This window comes from Odontomachus brunneus, unplaced genomic scaffold (genome assembly GCF_010583005.1).
Source record: "Odontomachus brunneus isolate Ranch 3 - 2012 unplaced genomic scaffold, Obru_v1 Obru_scaffold_220, whole genome shotgun sequence".
Taxonomy (NCBI): domain Eukaryota; kingdom Metazoa; phylum Arthropoda; class Insecta; order Hymenoptera; family Formicidae; genus Odontomachus; species Odontomachus brunneus.
In genome coordinates, this window is record NW_022639670.1 from 223,619 (window position 1) to 233,224 (window position 9,606).

General features: G+C 31.6%; 1 protein-coding gene across 2 annotated transcripts in view; it reads right to left on the reverse strand.

The window, feature by feature from the left end:
• LOC116852380 overlaps positions 1-9,606 on the reverse strand; it is a 53,156-nt gene that overhangs the window by 39,950 nt on the left and 3,600 nt on the right. The gene's annotated exons all lie outside the window — the stretch shown is intronic.

Consider the following 9,606-nt stretch of genomic DNA (forward strand, 5'->3'; position numbering starts at 1 on the left):
CGGTCCGCGAACGCCCAGCGCGAAGGCCTTCAATTATCGCCGCTCTTCGATTATACTCTGCATTCGATCTTATCTGTTCGGACATTTTGAGGTTATGCGCACTTACTACAAACATCTGACTTGCCCGAACATCAACAGTGACCTACCACCGAAGTCAAATGAGGCGGGAAATTCAAATTGAAATTTGTCCGGATTTTGATGGCGGACCCTGTATGTACGGGGAAGGGGAAAAACCCCCTGCACTCCGCCCTCAAATTAACCTAGCGTAACCCAACCTTTGTCATTGTTAATAATGTGAAAAGTCATTGCAGCCGACTCTTTTATAGTCGATAATTATCGAATTGATACATAACACTTATATTGTTTATAACTTTTTAACAAAAAACGAGGGACAGCTAAAACCTTCCGAAGGTTACTCAGGGTCATCACCTTTATAACATATGTTAAGGGCAAGATCATCCAAGGGGGATACACTAATGTAAAGGTTTACCTTCTGACGTCACAATCTAACATGATTGCGGCGAATATTCAGAAGCCTAAAAGGTTTTTTATCTTTATACACGCATGATCCTCATAGTAGAATCTAGCCTAAACAACTCGTGTCATTCGACAGTTGAAACTTGAAATTATTGATTTTTTGTCACTGCGTTTGCCCTGATTATATTGGAAATGTGCATTAATTTTAAGGGATTTTTTGGTAAAAATACGGCTTTATTGTGAAAAAATGATCATTACAAATTGATCGTTCAAAATATTGTCCATCGCTAGCCACTACTTTTTCCCATCTTTCTGGTAATAGGTGGATTCCACGTCGAAAGAACGACACATCTTTTGAGACTATCCACGAATCGATCCATTTTTTGGTATTCTCATAAGAATGGAAGCTCTACTCAAACAGGCCATGGATCATCGATCGAAATAAGTGGTAATCGGAAGGAGCAATATCTGGAGAATACGGCGGGTGTGGTAGGATCCCAGTTAAGCGCTTCTAACGTGTCCTTGACCTGTTTCGCAACATGTGGCCGAGCGTTGTCGCGCTGGAAAATCACATTATCGTGTCTTTCGCGTAATCTGGCCGTTTTTGCTTCAATGCTCGGGTCAATTGTATCAATTGTTGTTGGCAGCGTTCTCCAGTGATGGTTTCGTTGGGTTGGAGCAACTCATAATACACTACACCCAGCTGATCCCACCAAATACAGAGCATGAGCTTGGCGCCATGAATATTCGGCTTTACCGTCGATGTTAACGATTCGCCTGGCCTGCTCCATGATTTTTTGCGCTTCGGATTATCGTAGCGTATCTATTTTTCATCACCCGTCACGATACGATGCAAAAAACCTTTTCTTCTGTGTCTTTGAAGCAACAATTCACAGCTTTTTTTGCGCCTTTCGACGTCCCTCGGTTTCAACTCGTACGGCACCAAATTTCCTTGCTTTTAAATCATTCTAATGGCCTTCAAACGTCTGGAAATCGTTGATCGATCAACATTTAATGATTCTGCAAGTTCTTCTTGCGTTTGACTCGGGTCTTGATAGAGTAAAGCTTCCACTTCCTCATCTTCAAACTTTTTCGGCTGGCCTGGACGTTCCTTGTCTTCCGTGTCAAAATCACTTTTTTTATAGCGTCGAAACTAGTACTCACATGTTGAAATCGATGAAATATAATCACCATAAGCTTCCGACAGCATTCGTTGACTTTCAGCAGCACTTTTCTTCAAATGAAAGCAAAAAAGCGAAGCTTCCCGCAAATTGCATTTTGTTGGCTCAAAATTCGACATATTCAATGCTCAAAAAAACAATGTTATTTACACTTCGGCAAAATGGCACATACTGAAAACTAAAGCCACATGATGATGCTTTGACATGAAGGTAGCAACAATATGGCCCGATGCGATATAGTACTAGTTACGCCATCTCTTGAAAATCCTTTAAAATTAATGCATATCCTAATAATAGACAAGAAACTAGCATATACAGGATCCGGCCGAATAACATGTAAAAGCCAGCTCGACGTGATTCCTTATGAAAAAATAAGAAAAAAATAGAATAAAATATTTAGATTTTATTTTTTTTCGGCTTAGTTTTGGAGAAAATCGAATTGGAAAATACGCTGCCTACGTATGCTGTTACAGCTAAACTACGGTTCGTCGGATAATGTGTGATACTTATAAATTGTTTATAAATATTGTTTATAAATATTTACACAATATCTAAAAGCTATTAGAGTTATTAGAAAGCTATTAGAGAGTAAAGAAAAACACAAAGGAAATTTTTAGTGGACATAATTTTATTTTATCAATTACAGAATCCGACAATAATTCCAGTAATACTGTATTACTGTATTTGTAAAGCCGAAAATAAAAAAATTTTATTCTATATTTTTTCTTATTTTTGGTAATTATCGGGTATAGTGGAAGCAGCTCTAATGACCTTGATCTTAACATATGTTGTTAAGGTCACTGCCTTGAATAACATTCAAAAAGTTTTAACTGGCGCTCATTCCCAAATTGCAGAAGATAATCCTATGAATATTTTAAAAATATTTGGAATATTCCATAGGACATTCGTATATAATCATTGTGTGTTCGTAAAACATTCGAATAGCACTAATTTAAATATTCTCAGAATGTAAATAGAATAATCTACCGAATATTCTATATATTAAGTTATGAATATTTATAGAAGATTCCGAAAGAATATAAACAGAACATCTATATTTATAAAAATATAAACATTTTTCTCTTTTCCTGACTTTTTCTTAAATTTTCCACTTTATTGTTTCACACGCTACTTAATTCAATTTAAATTGTACTTCGAAAATTTGCTTACCATGCTGGGATTCGAACCTAAGACCTCTGCTTCTTCCCTTATAGAAATATCATATTAAGAATCATTGATAATTACTTATTATCCAGTATTTTTAATATTGAAAATAAGTAATTATCAATGATTCTTAGTATGATATTTCTATAAGGGTTGGGTCGTTCACCCTACCTATTTCGCCACTGTCACTTTAACTGAGAGACGATTTATATTGTATACATATGATATATCCATGTACGAAAACAAATGATTTATTTAAAAGTAGAAAATAGATCCTTTTAAATGTAAAAAGTATATGTAACAAATATGTAAAAAGTATATTTAAAAAATATTTATTTGTTTTAAAAGTAAGTAAAATACAAATGAATTATTTTGTAAATTTAAATAAATTGTTTTCTGATAATAAAAGAATCTTTAATTTGAAACAGAAAAAACATACATTTAATATTACAAAATAATTTATTTAGATTTATAAAATGATTTGTTTATATTTCATTACTTTTAGATTTATTTGTATTTCGTTTACTTTTAAAACAAGCAAATATTTATTTAAACATAGTTTTTACATTAAAAAATCTAATTTTCTTCTTGTAAGGAAATCATTTATTTATTCTTATATACCGATATTTTTAAAAAATCAAAGAAATCATTTTTTTATCTAGAAATTCATAATTTTACATCTCATCTTATAAATAAAAAATATTACGTTATATTTATTACATGTGTTCTAAAATCTAGCAAATATTTTTTAAGTTAAGAAATTATATTTAACAAAATATATTTCTTTAATTTAAAGATTTTTTCAGTGTACATTACCAATTTAAATTTCAAATTTTTTTAATTTTTAGTTTAATAGTAATAAATAATTATATTTATTTTTTTCATGTATAATAATTGTTAATAGAAACATTTACAAAATATTACTACAAATATTTATTCTTTATTTATTATAAATATTGTATAAAATATTTAGTCTATATTTTAATAATATTAGGTGTATAACTTTGCTTCCGCTGTTTTCCTATAGATGGCTTTAGAGGTAAGTGGTCGAAATAAATAGATTATAGACGTCATACAATAAACTTGGGCATCTGTCAACATAACCCCATAGAAACATTAGTCGATTTGTGTCTGCATCATAAAGTTATTCTCGATTGAAAATGTCAGTTTACGAGCCAAATTCTCGTCATTTGCGGAAGGTTTTAATTTTCTGCTTCAATATGAAGAAATCTGCGGCTGAGGCTCATCGAATGCTCTCAAATACTTATGGTGAGGCCGCTATTAGTAAAAAAACGTGTCGTGAGTGGTTTCAACGCTTCAAGAACGGTGATTTTGACGTCGAAGACCGGCATAGCGGTAGAAGAAAGAAGGTTTTCGAAGATGCAGAATTGAAGGCATTACTTGATCAAGACTCGTGTCAAAATCAAGAAGAATTGGCACGATCATTGGGAGTGACTCAACAAACCATTTCAAAACACCTCAAAGCCATGGGAATGATTCAGAAGCAAAAAAATTGGGTGCCGTACGAATTGAAGCCGAGAGATGTTGAACGGCGTTTGTTTGCTTGTGAACAGCTGCTTGAAAGACAAAGACGGAAGGAATTTCTGCATCGCATTATGACTGGGGGCAAAAAATGGGTTCATTACGATAACCCCAAGCACAGAAAATCATGGGAAGTTCCCGACCATGCTTCCACGTCGACGGTCAAACCGAATATTCACGGCTCCAAGGTCATGCTCTGTATTTGGTGGGACCAGCTCGGCGTAGTGTATTATGAGCTGTTAAAACCGACTGAAACAATTACAGGCGATCGGTATCGAACGCCATTGATGCGTTTGAGCCGAGCATTGAAAGACGAACGACCGCAATACAACGAGAGACACGATAAAGTGATTTTGTAGCATGACAATGCTCAACCCCATGTTGCGAAAGTAGTCAAGACATACTTGGAAACGTTGAAATGGGAAGTCCTACCCCATCCGCCGTATTCTCCAGACGTTGCTCCCTCTGACTATCACTTGTTTCAATCAATGGCACACGGTCTGGCTGACCAGCACTTCCGGTCTTATGAAGAAGTAAAAAATTGGATCGATTCGTGGATCGCCTCAAAAGATGACCAGTTTTTTCGACGCGGGATTCGTACACTGCCCGAAAGATGCCTGGGAGAAAGTAATAGCCAGCGATGGACAATACTTTGAATCATAAATGTATAAGTTTTTTACAATAAAGCCTCGAATTTCGGAAAAAAAAAACGGCGGAAGCAAAGTTGTACACTTAATATTTTGAATAAAGATTTTGATACTTTTTCCCTTTATGTTCCTCAAATATTTATAAAATGTTACTAGAAATATTTTTTTTTTCTAAAGATATTGTATAAAATATTTAGACTATATTTTAATAATATTTTAAATAAATATTTTGATACTTTTTTCTTTCATGTGTACCTAAAATATTTTTAAAATATTTGTATAATATATTTTTAAAAGATAATTCGACATAAATATTTATGAATCTTTCCCAGGTAGCAGAGTGACGTCAGAAGACGTCTTATTGACGTCATTGTGCTACTTGGGTTATCATAAATATTGTATGCTGTCTAGATAGTGTGCCGGTTTTATGTAATCATAGATTTCATTACCTTTCTCAGAAGTTATTAAGACATGTATTACACTATAAACAATATGCAAAATACATAAACCCGATGAATATTCTAAAATGATTTGGAACGAGTATTCTAAAATCGTTCTCGAAGAATATTCCACAAACATTCTCGACAAATATTCTATACACTTTCGAAGAATATTCTTAACATGTTCTTTTTCATTATAAAAATATGACTCTAATTGTAACATTCTACGTATATTTATTGAACATTCCATTTAAATATTCTGAAATTGAGAATATCCGCTTTCCATAAGAATATTCATAGAACATTGTGTGCTATATGGGTTGTTTGTTAAAAAGTTTGTATACAGTATGAACAAACTACTCCGAAATTTCTTTTGTTTATAACTTTTTGTTTATAGCTCAAGCATAACAGACTCTCTTGCTGCGGTGCAGGGAGCATAGCCCCCAGTCACACGGCTAGAGACAGACATCCCAGATAGCACAAATACGTTCTATGAACATCCTGAGAATAATATCGGGGATACTTAAATATTCGTAGAATATTCTCACATGATACTTCGAAGTTCCTAATAACTTCCAAGAGAACATTTAAAGTAGACAAAAAATCACATTCTATGAATGTCCTATGAATATTCTAAAGAATATCTTATGAATATTCTAAACATCTTCACAGCGCATTACCCACATAGCACATAATATTATACAATATCACAGTAATATTGCAATATCTCAGTAATATTATATAATTTCATTTAGTGAAAAATGAAGTATTATTTAATAACAAAAAATAACAAAAAAAAATCTGGCATTTCATATTTTGTGTCGTTTTATTTATTCATGAGATTCGCATTGATTCGATCCCGTGTCGACGGCAGCATCTTTAAATGACTATACTGTTCAATGCTTAACTTCAGCGATTGTACGGGAACTGGTGATGCCAATGCGCTGTAACAATATCTTGGTGGATTATATTTACAATATATTCTAATATCGTTCAAAAATGTAATGACATATTTGTCGGTAAATGTTTCAAAGGATGTAACAACAATCACAATGCGATTAATATTAATACAATGTTGTATAAGTAATCAAACTTTAATATCCCAGACAGCACAAAATATCCTAAAAATATTCTAACAAGATGATTTTTATATATTCTAATAATATTCGGAAAGAATATTCTTACGTGGTTTCAAGAATGTTCTGAATATTATTGGAATATTATTTGTTATGTTCTCAGAAATATTCTATTAAAACAATACAGAATATTCGAAGAATATTCCAACAAGATGATTTCTACGCATCCAGAAAATATTCGGAAAGAATATTCTTACGTGGTTTCAAGAATGTTCTGAATATTATTGGAATATTATTTGTTATGTTCTCAGAAATATTCTATTAAAACAATACAGAATATTCGAAGAATATTCCAACAAGATGATTTCTACGCATCCAGAAAATATTCGGAAAGAATATTCTTACGTGGTTTCAAGAATGTTCTGAATATTATTGGAATATTATTTGTTATGTTCTCAGAAATATTCTATTAAAACAATACAGAATATTCGAAGAATATTCCAACAAGATGATTTCTACGCATCCAGAAAATATTCGGAAAGAATATTCTTATATCGTTTTAAGAACTTTGTGAATATTATTAGAATATTATTTGCTAAATTCTCAGAATATTCTAAGAACATTTTAATAACTTCACATCACCGAACATTGTAGTAAGGTTATGGGTAGGTTACAAGCTTACACATTTTAATGAGCATCCCAGATACAACACAAAATAATTTTTGATATTAACATGATATTATTTTGACATCAATGTCTTGAAATTGTCATGAAAATGGTATCGTTTGACGTCAAAATGACATTATTTTTATATCATCTGACATCATTTTAATTTTTAACTTTTGACTTTGTGTTCTACCTGCCCTATTGAAAAAATCCAGCTAAGATCTCAATTGAGAACTCAATTATAGAGTAATGACTCTGTCAAAATATTGTGAGAGAGAAAAAAGAATATTCTCTCTTTTTTATGAGCTTGTTGTATGTTAAAGTTTGATTACTTATACAACATTGTATTAATATTAATCGCCTTGTGATTGTTGTTACATCCTTTGAAACATTTACCGACATATGTCATTACATTTTTAAACGATATTATAATATATTGTAAATACAATCCACCAAAATATTGTTACAGCGCATTGGCATCATTAATTCCCGTACGATCGCTGAGGTTAAGCATTGAATAGCATAGTCATCTAAAGATGGTGCGTCTGATACGGGATCGAATCCACGCGAATCTCACGAATAAGTAAAACGACACAAAATATGAAATGCCGGATTTTTTTGTTATTTAAACAAAATAATACTTCATTTTTTACTAAGTGAAATTATGTAATATTACTGAGATATTGCAATATTACTGTGATATTGTATAATATTATGTGCTATGTGGATAATGTGCTTAGAATATTCATAAGATATTCTTTAGAATATTATATATTTATAGGATGTTCATAGAACGTGATTTTTTGTATACTTTAAATATTCTCTTGAAAATTATTAGGAACTTCGAAGTATCATGTGAGAATATTCTATGAATATTTAAATATCCCTGATATTATTCTCAGAATGTTCATAGAACTTGTGCTGTCTGGCATACAACATGCTCACAAAAGAGAGAGAATATACTTTTTTTCTCTCTCACAATATTTTGACAGAGTAATTATTCTGTAATTGAGTTCTCAATTGAGATCTCAGCTTGATTTTTTCAGTAGGGCAGATAGAATATAAAGTTATATGAAAATTAAAATGACGTCAAATGATATAAAGATGATGTCATTTTGGAGTCAAACGATACCATTTTTATGACAATTTCAAGACATTGATGTCATACCCTTATAGAAATATCATACTAAGAATCATTGATAATTACTTATTATCCAGTATTTTTAATACTGCAAATAAGTAATTATCAATGATTCTTAGTATGATATTTCTATAAGGGTAATAATATCATCTTAACATCAAAATGATTTTGTATTGTATCTGGGATGCTCATTAAAATGTGTAAGCTTATAACATATCTATAACTTTACTATAATGTTCGGTGATGTGAAGTTATTAAAATGTTCTTAGAATATTCTGAGAATTTAGCAAATAATATTCTAATAATATTCACAAAGTTCTTAAAACGATATAAGAATATTCTTTCCGAATATTTTCTGGATGCGTAGAAATCATCTTGTTAGAATATTTTTTTAATATTTTGTGCTGTTTTAATAGAATATTCTGAGAATTTAGCAAATAATATTCTAATAATATTCACAAAGTTCTTAAAACGATATAAGAATATTCTTTCCGAATATTTTCTGGATGCGTAGAAATCATCTTGTTAGAATATTTTTTTAATATTTTGTGCTGTTTTAATAGAATATTCTGAGAATTTAGCAAATAATATTCTAATAATATTCACAAAGTTCTTAAAACGATATAAGAATATTCTTTCCGAATATTTTCTGGATGCGTAGAAATCATCTTGTTAGAATATTTTTTTAATATTTTGTGCTGTTTTAATAGAATATTCTGAGAACATAACAAATAATATTCCAATAATATTCAGAACATTCTTGAAACCATGTAAGAATATTCTTTCCGAATATTATCAGAATATGTAAAAATCATCTTGTTAGAATATTCTCAGAATATTTTATGCTGTCTGGGATATCGTCGGTGCGACAGATTTTCTAAAATAAACTATACATTGAAATATAATAGACAGTACACATATACAGGGTCCGCCACCAAAATCCGGACAAAATGAACAATTTGTTTAAATAAAATTCTACTCATCAAAATGTAAAACTTACAAAAGAACTTTTTGTGTATCACTAGTGGTATCCTTTTAGAGTAAAATTACTCTATATAACCCCCTTTTGCTTCGATGACTGCTTCGATCCTCATCCTGAAGCGCTGGCACGCTCTCTGCAACGCGTCCTTGTCTATATTGGCGAATGCTGCTTCGATAGCGGTTTGGAGAGATGTCACATTGGGATGTCTCGACTTGTTGGTCACTCGTTCAATGACGCTCCACACGTAATAGTCCAACGGATTCAAATCTGGACTGTTCGGAGGCCAAAAT